This window comes from Giraffa tippelskirchi, chromosome 11 (genome assembly GCF_054371585.1).
Source record: "Giraffa tippelskirchi isolate mGirTip1 chromosome 11, T2T-mGirTip1v1.2.pri, whole genome shotgun sequence".
In the NCBI taxonomy this organism is placed as follows: domain Eukaryota; kingdom Metazoa; phylum Chordata; class Mammalia; order Artiodactyla; family Giraffidae; genus Giraffa; species Giraffa tippelskirchi.
This window is the reverse complement of record NC_137285.1, coordinates 134,024,412-134,039,320: the sequence shown is the minus strand read 5'-3', so window position 1 is coordinate 134,039,320 and position 14,909 is coordinate 134,024,412. Positions and strand designations below refer to the sequence as shown.

General features: G+C 36.8%; 1 protein-coding gene and 1 long non-coding RNA gene across 27 annotated transcripts in view; one reads left to right on the top strand and one right to left on the bottom strand.

Moving 5' to 3' along the window:
* The first annotated feature begins 750 nt into the window (after window positions 1–750).
* CCDC73 (coiled-coil domain containing 73) overlaps window positions 751–14,909 on the top strand; it is a 144,219-nt gene continuing 130,060 nt past the window's right edge. For 10 of the 26 annotated variants that reach the window (XM_081543734.1, XM_081543728.1, XM_081543733.1 and 7 more), the window contains exon 1: window positions 756–1,056. The gene's annotated coding sequence lies outside the window, so the exon portion shown is untranslated. Of the gene's footprint in view, window positions 1,057–2,065; window positions 2,274–8,699; window positions 8,792–14,909 lie in introns of those variants that run through there. The other 16 variants (XM_081543732.1, XM_081543729.1, XM_081543724.1 and 13 more) reach the window with 4 other exon arrangements.
* LOC145526921 (uncharacterized) lies at window positions 758–6,630 on the bottom strand. The gene is made up of 2 exons (XR_014069303.1): window positions 5,916–6,630; window positions 758–3,691 (listed from the first exon to the last, which is right to left on the bottom strand). It is a non-coding gene; the product is annotated as an uncharacterized LOC145526921 (long non-coding RNA).

Genomic DNA, 14,909 nt, shown 5'->3' with positions numbered 1-14,909 from the left:
AGTGAGAGAGTTAAAAGAGAGTTCCAGATAGACTTTTACCTGCAAATATGGTTAAAAATTTGAGGACAGGAACCATTTCTTTCAGATTTTGATAACAGAGCAAAAACTATAGATAGGAGGCCTGAAATACATTGGAGGCCTGAACTATATTGTATTCTACATTAGTTAGGTGCTGGAATAGGTGTTGTGATTATCTCTTTATTATTTCACTTAAAATCAACATTTAATTTTTTGCATGGATAATATTTTCACCTGATTCAAACATAAAAAGTATATAAAGATCAGTGAGGGCTCTCTCTTTCTCCTGTCCCCATTCGCAGTTCCTATTGCTCCTATTAGGTTTCACTTTATCCTTTCAAAGATTTTTTTTCTCTTCTTAGGAGGTCTCAAACTGAAAACTTGAGATCATGCACCATCACACCATCACACACGGCTGCCACTCATCAAGCTCCTTGTAAGCTGATTCTGTTGGATGCCTGTCAGCTGTGAACCCGTTCACTCTCAGAAACACAAACAGAATCCCAATAATTTTTTTTTTTAACACAGATATGTAAACCAGTACTTAGAGGAAACAAAGAAAAACATGGAGCATCTAGAGATAAGTTTCCAGGAGCTGTATCTTAAAAACAACCAACCAAACAAAAAAAACAATCGTATCACCCCAGGTGCTCAAGATTCTCCACCCACGCTCAACTACAGAGCCAGAGGAATGAAAACCGGAAACGCTGTAAGGCGAACCGGAAGTACTGTAAGGCGAACCGGAAGCGTGGGGCGGCGGGGCGATAGAGGCCTTCGACTGAGGTAACTCGGAGTGGTCAATAGCTTGCGGGTGACTGTTTGGAGGCAGTCCCGGTTTTTTTCGTCTAAGGTCCATTTAAGAGTTTGACCTGCATCTCTGGCTGCTCAGGGTATTTGACTTGCCCCCAGGTCCCCTGATTTTTGCGTTGTGGCGTCTAGAATCTTACACCCGCCGGACCTGGGAGGGTCCTGCACTGTCTGACCTCTCTCTCTTTGGGCTTCTCGTGGCTTTTCCTGAAAACGTTGTGGAGGCTGCAGGTTAGTACGTGGGTCTTGTGTGTTCGTTATAGGGAAGGGTAGCCGCATCCATCTTATACGCGTGCTTTAGGGTTGTTTTGTTTGTAAACATCGTATTTGCATTTTAGAATCTATAATCATGTTGGTCACTCTTGTGAAAAATTTAGGAGTTTGGTGCTCAAAGTTAGTATCATTTCAGACTCTGACTGATGGGTTTTAATTACAAACAAACAAACAAAACCAGTACAATTCATTTAGAAAAAAAGTGAAGATTCCCCATCTGTTCTGAAAAGCATTCGGTCTTGTATGTAGAAGTTACTTAATAAATTCATATTGAACCAAACCCATATACTTATTATTATACGTTTCTTTGTTATACTCTTAACTCCAGAAAGATTTGTAATAATCTTAAAAAAGTGTGAAGATTCCACTAAGGCTCTTCCCCCTAGATTAATGAAATTCTTTATTTTTGATTATTTGCTGCTTTTCGTTTGTTGTTATAAATGTCTGTGGATATTTTTGTTTTGTACCTTGAATGGAAAACCATTGCTGAAATATTCCAACCTGAAAATCAACAAATACTTTGTAGGTGGAATTTATTCTGCAGGCCTTCACAGTTCTCTTTGCTGTTATTTCTTTAGCCAATCTGAGTGTTTATGGTAACCCTACCTGGTTTGAGGGTTAGTTTGGAGTAGTTAGTGAATTTTTCAAAATTACATTTTCTGCTCGATGATTTATGAAGTGTGCTAATATAACTTCAATATTTTCATACCATATTATCAGGAACTAGCATTAATTTTTATATCAGAGTGCCACTAGGTGGCAGCATAGTGTTTTTTTAATAGTTTCTTTAGTTTTGACTATGAATTTCATAACTCCTCCTGCTGTCATAGTGCTGTTCTGATTGTAGTAGGTATCTGTCATGCTGAATGCCAGGCACTGGACTAAATAGGCATATTATCTCATTTAATCCTAAACAACAAATCCACCCTCCAACATAACTATTCCCATTATTCTTTTATCATCTGAGGAGGATGTGGGAAAGTGATTAAATAATAATGCAAGGCCTATAAACTACAAGGCTGATAAACTACACAACCAATAAGTGGTAGAGCCAGAATTGGAATACAGGTGCTTAATTACAACTTCTTGCTAGTCAAATTAAAGTTATTGGGAGTTTGACCAAGTGGTGAAGAACCAGCAATTAAAATGAGAAATCTGTGGATATTCTGAGAGAGGTGAGAACTGAACATTGTTTTTTAGTTTTTTGTTTTGTGTTTTGACGTGGATCATTTTTAACATCTTTATTGAATTTGTTACAAATTGCTTCTGTTTTATGTTTTGTCTTGAATTTGTTACAGTATTGCTTCTGTTTTATGTTTTGGCTTTTTGGGCATGAGGGCATGTGGGATCTTAGCTTCCCAAAGGGATCAAACCCACACCCCCTGCATTCGAAGGTGAAGTCTTAACTACTTGACTGCCAGGGAAGTCCCTGAACGTTGATTTTGTATAATGTGCATCAAGACAGTTGGAGGTGTGTGGTTTCCAAAAGCCAGTATTTCCTAAATTGTCTTCCAAGGAGCACTAGTCCTTGGAGATGCTTCAGTAAAAAAAAAAAAGTTCCTGTAACCAGAAATGCTTGGAAATTTCAATAAAGGCTCTCAAAAATCCTGCAGTAAGGAAACCTGTTTAACCCAACTCTTTTGGAATATTCCACATTGAAAAATACATTTTATGTGTAGGCCAATATAAACATGTTGGTCAAAAAGTTTGTTCGAGTTTTTCTGTAAGATGTTATGGAAAAACTCAAACTCATTTTTGGCCAACCCAATATTTACATCTGAAATAAAATACTAAAATACACATGAGGAAATACTTACCTTTATATTTTTTATTTTATTTTTTTCCAGTCTTTTTTTAAAAATGGTAAATATCTGTTGATATTTATTCTTCTATTAGTCCTGATAATATTTGAATGATGAGAGGATGAGATGGTTGGATGGCAACACCGACTCGATGGACCTGAGTTTGAGTAAGCTCCGGGAGTTGGTGATGGACAGGGAAGCCTGGTGTGCTGCAGTCCATGGGGTCGCAAAGAGTCAGACACGACTGAGTGACTGAACTGAATAGTTGAATGAACACAGTGTTTCTTGCAGGGAAATTATCCTTGATAATAATTCAGGCAAAGTAATTCAGGAAAAATTTTATTGATGAAATTCCCCAAAATACATTCTTTGGAACACATATTCCCCAGAATATTAATTGACATTATGAATAATCAAAAAAGTGTTTCCTGGTCAAGATAAACTTGGGGGATTTAGGTTAAATTTAAACCAATTCTACCTATGCTAGTGGTACTATTCATCTCTAAGATGAGGAGTTAATATTCAGTGTTTCCCAGATTTATTTGACCATGAAACCTATTTTTAGAGGTTTACCTTGTGACCTTGTGCCCATTAGAATACACTTTGGGAAATGATCATGTTGATAATTAGGGCCAAAATGTTTTTGTTGTAATGTGTGCATTTCAGGTGAAAATTTTGTTGTAAATTATTTACCTAATTTTTATAACTCATTTATCCTATTTGGTGGTATTGACATGGCAGAAAATATGTCAGAAAGCCTTTCAGCTTCTTAGTTTTCTTACCCATGGAAACTTTCTGTTAATAAGAAAAGTCTTTATGAAATTCTCCAGCACTGGTTAATTTCATATAAACTAAAACTTTTATTTGCAGTTTAAATTCAGTAAGCAGTAAATTTCCAGGTGTGTTAGAGTGAGCCACATGAAGACATTTTGGTAATTTTTGTTTCATATTTGGGAACATTTGGAGTTTAGTTAAAGGTTAAGTGTTTAAGAAATGGGTAAAGGATTTTCCTACATTTTATTTATAAGCTGGCCAAAGTCAGTGCTTATGTACTTGATCCAGAGATCTCTGTTGTGTTGTTTTAGATTAGTTGAATTTATGGTACCTGTAATAGTTTATTTCGTGTTTGGTTCCATAATGATCATTAGGGAGAGAATTTCCAGTTCTCTCTTTCACACATCTCAGACTATTCATTTTTAGAATTTAAGTATTTCTGACTTTACAAAATTTGTATATGAAATTCCTACTCCTTTTCTTAAATCAAGAAGAAATTTGGCAAAGATTTTACTGTAAATAGAGAATATTTTACTCATGATAGTGTAAAACATTTTCTGTAAGAAGCTCGGTGTTTTGGTAACTACACATAATTTATAGAAAATTTGAAGAAATACTTACCATAGTGTGTTTCTCACTGGAGCTTAAGAAACCTTAAGAAACCTGTAAACACAAAACAGTTAATGAAAAATAACTTTTGTGGCAGCATTATCAATTGACATAATATACAAGATTATGTGAACTAGACAATAAGAACAGGGCAGTATACACAGTAAGGTGCTAATCTTATGGGCAGCAAGTACAGGAGCAGTTGGTGAAAAATAGATTTGTAAGAAAGTTTTATGGAGGAAATGGAGTTTGATCTGATTTTTGTTTAAATATGTTTAAACAGAAAAAGTAGAGAAAGACCTTCTATGTTAGAGAATGAATGTGTGATGACGTTAATCAGTTCAAGTTCCTTAACATGGCTTGAAATATGCTCAAGACCTGCCTGCCTGCCCTCTCTTTTTGTATTGAATCACATGATCTTTTTTCTGTAAAATGTTTGAATTTCTTCTCTTCTGTCCCCTACTTTTCCTTGATTGCGTGCGTGCTAAGTTGCTTCAATTACTTATGACCTTAAATCTCACTTAATGTTTCATTTTGTGAAAACTGCTCATTAACAACCTCCTTTCAGTGTCATATCTTTTTGCCTTTTTTATACAGTTCATGGGGTTCTCAAGGCAAGAATACTGAAGTGGTTTGCCATTCCCTCCTCCAGTGGACCACGTTTTGTCAGAACTCTCCACCATGACCTGTCCGTCTTGGGTGGCCCTACAGGCCATGGTTCATGGTTTCATTGAGTTAGACAAGGCTGTGGTCCATGTGATCAGATTGGTTAGTTTTCTATGATTGTGGTTTTCAGTCTGTCTGCCCTCTGATGGAGAGGGATAAGAGGCTTATGGAAGCTTCCTAAAGGGAGAGACTGACTGAAGAATTGATGCTTTTGAATTGTGGTGTTGGACTCTTGAGAGTCCCTTGGACTTCAAGGAGATCCAACCAGTCCATCTTAAAGGAACTCAGTCTTGAATATTCACTGAAAGTACTGATGCTGAAGCTGAAACTCCAATACTTTGGCCACCTGATGCCAAGAACTGACTCATTTGAAAAGACCCTGTTGCTGGGAGAGATTGAAGGTGGGAGGAGAAGGGGATGACAGAGGATGAGATGGCTGGATGGCATCACCGACTCGATGGACATGGGTTTGGGTGGATTCCGGGAGTTGGTGATGGACAGGGACGCCTGGCATGCTACAGTCCATGGGGTCGCAAAGAGTCGAACGCGACTGAGTGACTCAACTGAACTGAACAACCTCCTCCTTTCCAAATCAATTTGTGTCTGTTCGAACTACCCTCCTGTCCTTCAGCCAAATTTGATTTCCCTTTATTTGAGTCTGTCTCATGAACTGTTTCTTGAATTCCTCAATAGACTAAAATCTCTTCTCTGAAGGTTAATTAAGTCAGAGTTTTACAGCTAGAAGTAGCACTAGACATCATCTGCTTCAATTTGCTATTGTACTTATAACTATCTGGGTAATGAGACAGAATATTTACAAATTAACAGTCAAATTATAATTTAAATTTAGCTTAACATGCTTATTTTATAGGTGAATAAATGAGGCTTGGGCACTATGTACTTTGAACCCTTGAGAGTGAAAGTTGAAAGTGTTAGTCACATCCAACTCTTTGGGACCCCATGGACTGTAGCCCACCAGGCTCTTTTGTCCATGGAATTTTCTAGGCAAGAATACTGGAGTGGCTAGCCATTCCGTTCTCCAGGGGATCTTCCCAACTCAGGAACTGAACCCAGCTTTCCCGCATTGCAAGCAAATTCTTTACCATCTGAGCCACCAGGGAAGCCCCTTAGGAAACCCTTTTTTAATCTATCATGTCTTTTATATCATGCCTAATGTTAATCTGTCTGGGTTTACACTTATTTGAATAAATGTTTTATCTACCTTTCTAGACTTTGACGATAAAGGCCATTAACTCACATTTGTATCACTTGCAGTTTCTTGAACAGAGAATGCATTTAATTATATTCTCTTATTCTTTGCTATCTCTATATAAGAAGTCTAATTTAAGAAATCCATAGTGGACACTTTGTCATTTTTCTTCATTACATAATTATTCTTCACTATGATATCCTTAAGATGTCTTAGGATATAAACACATATATTTTCAGATATCTTAAGATACACATACAGTTTCAGGAAACACTTTCAGCACAACATGCAGTGCAACAAAAATTGAGTGCCTGACTTTAGTAAATTACTGTATAAGGCAGTATAAGGAGGGAGGTGGTCACTCAGGCCCTTTGCTCAGTTGTATGACTTGTACCTCTCAACTTTTGTCCTATCTATTAAATATATGCTATGTAATTAGATGCTTTAAAGAAAGAAAAAAAAAAAAAGAAACTTGGCCACTAGTCTCACTACTTAAAAGGTAATAGCTAACACACAGTTATTGCTAATACAAGATAGAATGTGAGTGCAAATTTAATCAGTTCCAGTTTGACACTGTGACACTGTGCCATGTGGAACATAAAAAACCCTTTGGTTCTTCACTTTTAGAGGGAATACACTCTAGGAAATATTTGACATGATTATCATACTGTTACAAATGGTCCTGATGGACTTAAGGTGATTTTCCAATGAATCTTGTAACAATCCAAGGTTAGATACTTAAATAATGATTGTGTATTTTTAAATCCTGTTTTGTTCATTTTTTCTCAGTCTTTTTCAATCTGTACACACTAGCTTGTGTGTAATTAATGAATGCAGTATTTTACATGTGGGCTCACTTTTTTGACATGTCATTCATGTTTTACACAAATATTAATAAATTACTTATGAAGGAGACATGCTTATAAAATTGCTATGGCATTCAGTTCAAGTCATAAGAGTATTTCCAAGAATAAAAAGTATGATGAAAAGCTAACTATGGGCTATCTAAGAAAAAAAAGGTAACTTGGAACTTACAGCTTTTTAACAGAGAGTTTTGGGGGAAAAGCTCTTCAAGTTTTAGTAACTGAAAAATCAAATTTTTGTTAAATATTTGTAAAGTTGTATTTGATGATTTTGTTTATACTCTGAATGTTTTAGCTAATGTCAAAGACTACCAGTTGTTATTATGTGAAATGATAGTGTGAAATTGATGCTGTTATAGTATAACAATAAGGACGTGACTCATGTATTTTATGTACACATGCATTCAACTGTAGTGACAAATGGCTTCATGCTGTGTGATTAAATGCATATTAGCGTTTGCCCTAGGCATTTGATTATTACCATCTTTACTTCATTACATTACCACACTGTATGGCCATATAATTTATAAGATAATACACACATCACTTTGTTGCTGATAGGAATTATTCTGTTTTATGGATGGTGTCCTTTAATTTTGCCTTTCATGGATTATAAAATTGGTTAATATCTGCTGAAGTGAATCACTGGAGAAGCAAATAAAGATGTTGGCCTCAGGTCACAGTGTCATTTGTGATACTGGCAAAATCTTACAGGCTCATTTATCCCTGTACATGATTGATAACAGCATGGGTTAAATGGAGAAAGCTTTGCTTCTATTAAAGGATCATCATGAATGAAGACCTCCCACTTAAAAGTCAGGCATGATGAGAAGACAAGAGACTATCTACAGGTCAAATTAAATAACTTAAATAATTTAAGTAGAATGACAGTGTAATTTGTCCATTCTATGTTATTACTCTAACCCCTATCAGAATTATAGGCTAACTTACTTTCTTCTGTAGAGTATTTAAAATGTAATTTTTAATAAATACTTACAAAGGTAAAAAGGCCTTTAGAGCTCTTAAATTGTGGTAAAATATAGATATTTTTTATGTGTTTCTGAAAAAAATCTCTTTTTTAAAAAAAATTGCAATACTTGTAAAATACTGAATCAAGTTTTATGGTGAATGCTGAGATAATGCTTTAGGCATTTTATGGTATTATGACTTTATTTTAAAATGTTTTAATAATGAAATATAGATAATATAAATATAGTTTTTTATTATAAACGTGTTTACAAATTCTATCAATACATTTATTATAATAAACTTCTATAAATGAACTATTTACAAGAGTTTATTAGTAACATTACAATGCCAAATGTTAAAAATAAAGATACAGTCAGCATTTTTTAATGACTGCTTTCCTATATGGAATCATTGTTTGAGTTTAGCTGTTCAAATTGTCTTTCAGGGTAGGGAAGCCCTATGCATTTTTGGATAATAAAAGCAGTATTGAAATGTGAGAATGTTTTGATCTGTTAAGAGTAAAATATGGATGAAACCTCAAATTAAATATTACATGTCTCCTTTAAATGACCAAAGAGATGTGTTTTGTGCATAAAAGCATTCTCATTTCTTGTTCATTAGCTGTTGAACCCTTACTATGTGCCAGGACTTTAATATACTACCTTATTTAATCCTCACACCCTCTGAAATAAGTATCCCTGTTTATAGATGAGGAAACCGAGACCCAGAGAAGTCATACAGCTGATAAGAAGAGACAGAATTTCAACCCACATCTGTTGGGGATTCTTAAAGGAATAAAGGTGGATATGTTGTTTTCAAAATACATTATAAAAATCTATATTTTACCACAAATCTTCAAAACTAATGTATTTCTCACTTTATCAAGCTGGTTGTGTCATATTGTGAAAGCTGTTTTTGGATTGTGACTCTCAGTAAAAAATACATTTCACATCATGATCCAGCACACATACATGTGTTTGCATTTACATATGATTAAAAGTTATGAAATTTCTCACAAGTGAAGATTGCTGGTATATTCTAATCTATTCTGTTCTTGTCTATTCTTTTTCATGGTAAGAACTGCCACTTGCAACTAAACTGATTTTATATCTCTCTAAGGCATCTGATCCCATCACTTCATGGGAAATAGATGGGGAAACAGTGGAAACAGTGTCAGACTTTATTTCTTTGGGCTCCAAAATCACTGCAGATGGTGATGACAGCCATGAAATTAAAAGACGTTTACTCCTTGGAAGGAAAGTTATGACCAACCCAGATAGCATATTAAAAAGCAGAGACATTGCTTTGCCAACAAAGGTCCATCTAGTCAAAGCTATGTTTTTTCCAGTAGTCATGTATGGATGTGAGAGTTGGACGGTGAAGACAGCTGACCGCCTCAGAATTGATGCTTTTGAACTGTGGTGTTGGAGAAGACTCTTGAGAGTCCCTTGGACTGCAAGGAGATCCAACCAGTCCATCCTAAGGAGATCAGTCCTGGGTGTTCATTGGAAGGACTGATGTTGAAGCTGAAACTCCAATACTTTGGCCACCTCATGCGAAGTGTTGACTCATTGGAAAAGACCCTGATGCTGGGAAGGATTGGGGGCAGGAGGAGAAGGGGACGACAGAGGATGAGATGTTTAGATGGCATCACCGACTTGATGGACATGGGTTTGGGTAGACTCCGGGAGTTGGTGATGGACAGAGAGGCCTGTTGTGCTGCAATTCATGGGGTTGCAAAGAGTCGGACACAACTGAGCAACTGAACTGAACTGAATGGGGCTGAATGCCATGATCTTAGTTTTTTTAATATTTAGTTTTAAGTCGGATATAGTAAGTGCTTGCATATAGTTAGTGCTCAATAAATATTAGTTGTTATCCTTTCATTTTAGGTGATGACATATATCATCAGGTAGTGATAACTTGACTATTTTCTTATTACTGGACATTTAGTTGTTTCCAATTTTTCTTTCTTGTTTTTATTAAGTATTTAGTAGTAAACATCTATTAACATGAAAGTTATCCTGCATTTAGTATTTTTTCTTTTGAATAGAGTCTTCTAAATGGAATCTGTATAGTTTATGACTCTTGGGATATTCTCAGTTCTTTTCCAAAGGATTGTTTTCACTTCATTTCTACCAGAACCATTTGAATGCCTGTTTTACTATCCTTTTACCAGTACTAAATATTAATTAAAAAAAAAAAAAACCTTTGCTAATTTGGTAGATAAAAATGTCATTTTAACATACATTTTTTGGCTTACTAGTACAACAGTTTTAAAGAAGAAAAGCAGTCAGTTTTATCTTGTTTTTTAGCTCATTTAGAGATATGTAGTAAACTATCATGGAAAATTGTTTTATTGACCCACATACATTCTTCCTTTTTTTTTTTTTTTGGCCATGCTCTGTGGCTTGTGGATTCTTATTTCCCAGATCAAGGATTGAATTCAGGTCCTCAGCAGGAAAAACGTGGAGTCCTAACCACTGGACCACCGGGGAATTCCCTCTTCCTCTTTCTTGATGACAGTACTTGACATTTCCCGAAGTAGTCCTCTTCACTTTCTCAGGCATGTGATGTTTATGAGATTAACCTGGATTGACTTCATCTCTAGCTCCAAAGGTTGAGTTTGTTGAACTGTGTCTACATAAACCTGGAGCTCAGTAATTGGTTCAGGGATGGAAAGGTAACCCAAGCATTCCCAGTGTGGTACCTTTAGGACTTTTATTGGGACACAGGCTCTCCTATTTCTTGTTGAAAGAAGGAATAAGGAAGTGTGTAGCCTTGGTAGCTGGTTGCAGAAGTTTTGACATTATGAAATGATAGCCTGTTGAAAATGTAGCCAACATTAAGGGAACATAAGCAAAAATTAAAAGAATAACAATACAAGTACTGGTCACGTAGATTACCTTAAGCCAAATCTAATTCTAGTCTTTAAATCAGTCAGTTCAGTTGCTCAGTCGTGTCCGACTCTTTGGGACCCCATGGACTGCAGCATGCCAGGCCTCCCTATCCATCACCAACTCCTAGAATTTACTCAAACTCATGTCCATTGAGTCGGTGATGCCATCCAAGCATCTCAATCTCTGTCATCCCCTTCTCCTGCCTTTAATCTTTCCCATCATCAGAATCTTTTCAAATGAGTCAGTTCTTCGCATCAAGTGGCCACAGCATTGGAGTTTCAGCTTCAGCATCAGACCTTCCAATGAATATTCAGGACTGATTTCTTTTAGGATGGACTGGTTGGATCTCCTTGCAGTCCAAGGGACTCTCAAGAGTCTTCTCCAACACCACAGTTCAAAAGCATCAATTCTTCAGTGCTCAGCTTTCTTTATACTCCAACTCTCACATCCATACATGACTACTGTAAAAACCATAGCTTTGACTAGACAGATCTTTGTTGGCAAAATAATGTCTCTGCTTTTTAAATCAGACAAGCCAATAAATTTTCTTTTCTTTTCTTTTTTTTGTTTACTTGAGGGAAAATTTTTATTGGAAATGTCCTCTTAATGGAGGGTGGGAGGTGGATAACATGGTTTCCATTAACGAAAGCTCTTTTGGCCAATATTTTAAATTATCCTTGTTTGGCTTTTTTTTTCCCCCAGTGAAAAAAACTCGGTGCTCAGCTTTCTTTATAGTCCAATTCTCACAGCCATACATGACTACTGGGAAAATCGTAGCCTCGACTAGATGGACCTTTGTCGACAAAGTAATGTCTCTGCTTTTTAATAGGCTGTCTAGATTGGTCATAACTTTCCTTCCAAAGAGTAAGCATCTTTCAATTTCATGGCTTCAATCACCATCTGCAGTGATTTTGGAGCCCAAAAAATAAAGTCAGCCACTGTTTCCACTGTTTCCCTATCTATTTGCCATGAAGTGATGGGACCAGATGCCATGATCTTAGTTTTCTGAACGTTGAGCTTTAAGCCAACTTTTTCACTCTCCTCTTTCACTTTCATCAAGAGGCTCTTTAGTTCTTCTTCATTTTCTGCCATAAGGGTGGTGTCATCTGCATGTCTGAGGTTATTGATATTTCTCCCAGCAATCTTGATTCCAGCTTGTGCTTCTTCTAGCCCAGCATTTCTCATGATGTACTCTGCATATAAGTTAAATAAGCAGGGTGACAATATACAGCCTTCATGTACTCCTTTTCCTATTTGGAACCAGTCTGTTGTTCATGTCCAGTTCTAACTGTTGCTTCCTGACCTGCATACAGGTTTCTCAAGAGGCAGGTCAGGTGGTCTGGTATTCCCATCTCTTTCAAAATTTTCCACAGGTTATTGTGATCCCCACAGTCAAAGGCTTTGGCATAGTCAATAAAGCAGAAATAGATGTTTTTCTGTAACTCTCTTGCTTTTTTGATGATCCAGCGGATGTTGGCAATTTGATTTCTGGTTCCTCTGCCTTTTCCAAAACAAGCTTGAACACCTGGAAGTTCACAGTTCACATATTGCTGAAGCCTGGCTTGGAGAATTTTGAGCATTACTTTACTAGCGTGTGAGATGAGTGCAATTGTGCGGTAGTTTGAGCATTCTTTGGCATTGCCTTTCTTAGAGATTGGAATGAAAACTGACCTTTTCCAGTCCTGTGGGCACTGCTGAGTTTTCCAAATTTGATGGCATATTGAGTGCAGCACTTTCACAGCAGCATCTTTTAGGATTTGAAATAGGTCAACTGTAATTCCATCACCTCCACTAGTTTTGTTCATAGTGATGCTTCCTAAGGCCCACTTGACTTCACATTCCAGGATGTCTGGCTCTAGGTGACTGATCACATGGTCGTGATTATCTGGGTTGTGAAAATCTTTTTTGTACAGTTCTTCTGTGTATTCTTGCCACCTCTTAATATCTTCTGCTGCTGTTAGGTCCATGCTATTTCTGTCCTTTATTGAGCCCATCTTTGCATGAAATGTTCCCTTGGTATCTCTAATTTTCTTGAAGAGATCTCTAGTCTTTTCCATTCTATTGTTTTCCTCTATTTCTTTGCACTGATTGCTGAGGAAGGCTGTCTTATCTCTCCTTGCTATTCTTTGGAACTCTGCATTCAAATAGGTATATCTTTCCTTTTCTCCTTTGCTTTTGGCTTCTCTTCTTTTCACAGTTATTTGTAAGGCCTCCTCAGACAGCCATTTTGGATTTTTGCATTTCTTTTTCTTGAGGATGGTCTTGATCCCTTCTCCTGTACAGTGTCACGAACCTCCATCCATAGTTCATCAGGCAATCTGTCTATCAGATCAGTCCATTAAATCTATTTCTCACTTCCACTGTATAATCATAAGGAACTGTAAAGTGTTTTTTGTTGTTGTTGTTATAGCAAGCCTCTTTAAGCACACCTGAGTTTGTGTTAAGGAGGTGATTTTGTTTATTTTATCCTTTTTTAAAATTGTAGTTGATTTACAGTGTTGTGTTAGTTACTGCTGTACAGCAGAGGGATTCAGTTATGCATATCTCTTAAAAGCTTCTTTTCCATTATGGCTTTATCATAGTATATTGATAGAAATTCTCTATGCTATACAGTAGGATCTTATTGTTATCCATTCTGTATATAAAAGCTTACCTCTGCTAACTCCAAACTCCCACTCCACCTCTCTCCCAACCCTTTTCCTCTTGGCAATCAACAGTTTGTTCTCTTGTGTCTGTGGTTTTGGTTTTTTTTCATAGATAGGTTCATTTGCGTCATGTTTTAGATTCCACATATAAGTGATATCATATGGTATTTGTCTTTCTGACTTCACTAGTATGATAATTTTTGGTTGCATCTATGTTGCTACAAATGGCATTACTTTGTTCGTTTTTGTGGCTGAATAGTATTTCATTATATGTATATACCATATCTACTTTATCTATCCATCTGTCACTGGACATTTGGTTCCACTTCTTGGCTATCATGATTAGTGCTGCTGTGAACTTAGGGGTACATGTATCTTTCTGAATTATGTTTTTGTCTGGATATATGTCCAAAAATGGGATTGCTCCATCATATGGTAATTCTATTTTTAGTTTTCTGAGGACCCTTCTTACTGTTTTCCATAGTGGCTGCACCAACTTATATTCCCAACAGGGTAGAAGAGTTCCCTTTTCTCCACACCCTCTTTAGTTTTTGTTATTTGTAGACTTTTTGATGATGGCCATTCTGACTGGTGTAAGGTGATGCCTCATTGTGGTTTTGATTTGCATTTCTCTAGTAATTAGTGATGTTGAGCATCTTTTCATGTGCCAATTGGCCTTAAGGAGGTGGTTTTTGGAAAACCCCTTAACATGGGAACTGGTTGCCAGGAGAAGCAACCCTGTGATTAAAAAGATAGGAACTTTCAGCCTCTCAACCCCCAGCTAGACCTCCTGGTAGGGGTAAAGAGCTGGAGAATGACTTGGTCACTAATGATCAATCAATCATGTTTATTTAATAAAGCCTCCATAAAGATCCCTGAACTACAGGCATTTGGAGAGACTGATAAACAAGGATGCTTCTATGTGCTGAGAAGGCGACACACTCCGGACTCTACAGAGACCGAGGCTCCTTTGCTTGGGACCCTTTTAGGTCTCTCTCTGTGTATCTCTTCATCTGGCTGTTTATTCACATCTTTTCATTTCCTTTATAAACTGATAATCTAGTGAGTAAACATTTACCTGAGTTCTGTGAGTTGCTCTAGCAAACTGATCAAACCTACAGAGGGGGAGTCATGGAAACCTCTGCTTTACAGCTAGTTGTTCAGACATACAGGTGACAACCTGGACTTGTGATTGGCATCTGAAGTGGTGGTGGGGATAGTCTTGTAGGCCTGAGTCCTTAACCTGTGGATCTGATTCTGTCTCTAGGTAGATAATGTCAGAATTAAGATAAATTGTAGGACACCCAGCTAGTGTTGCAGAAATGCTTGGTGTGGGCAAAACCCCTACACATTTGGTGACTAGAATGGTTAGA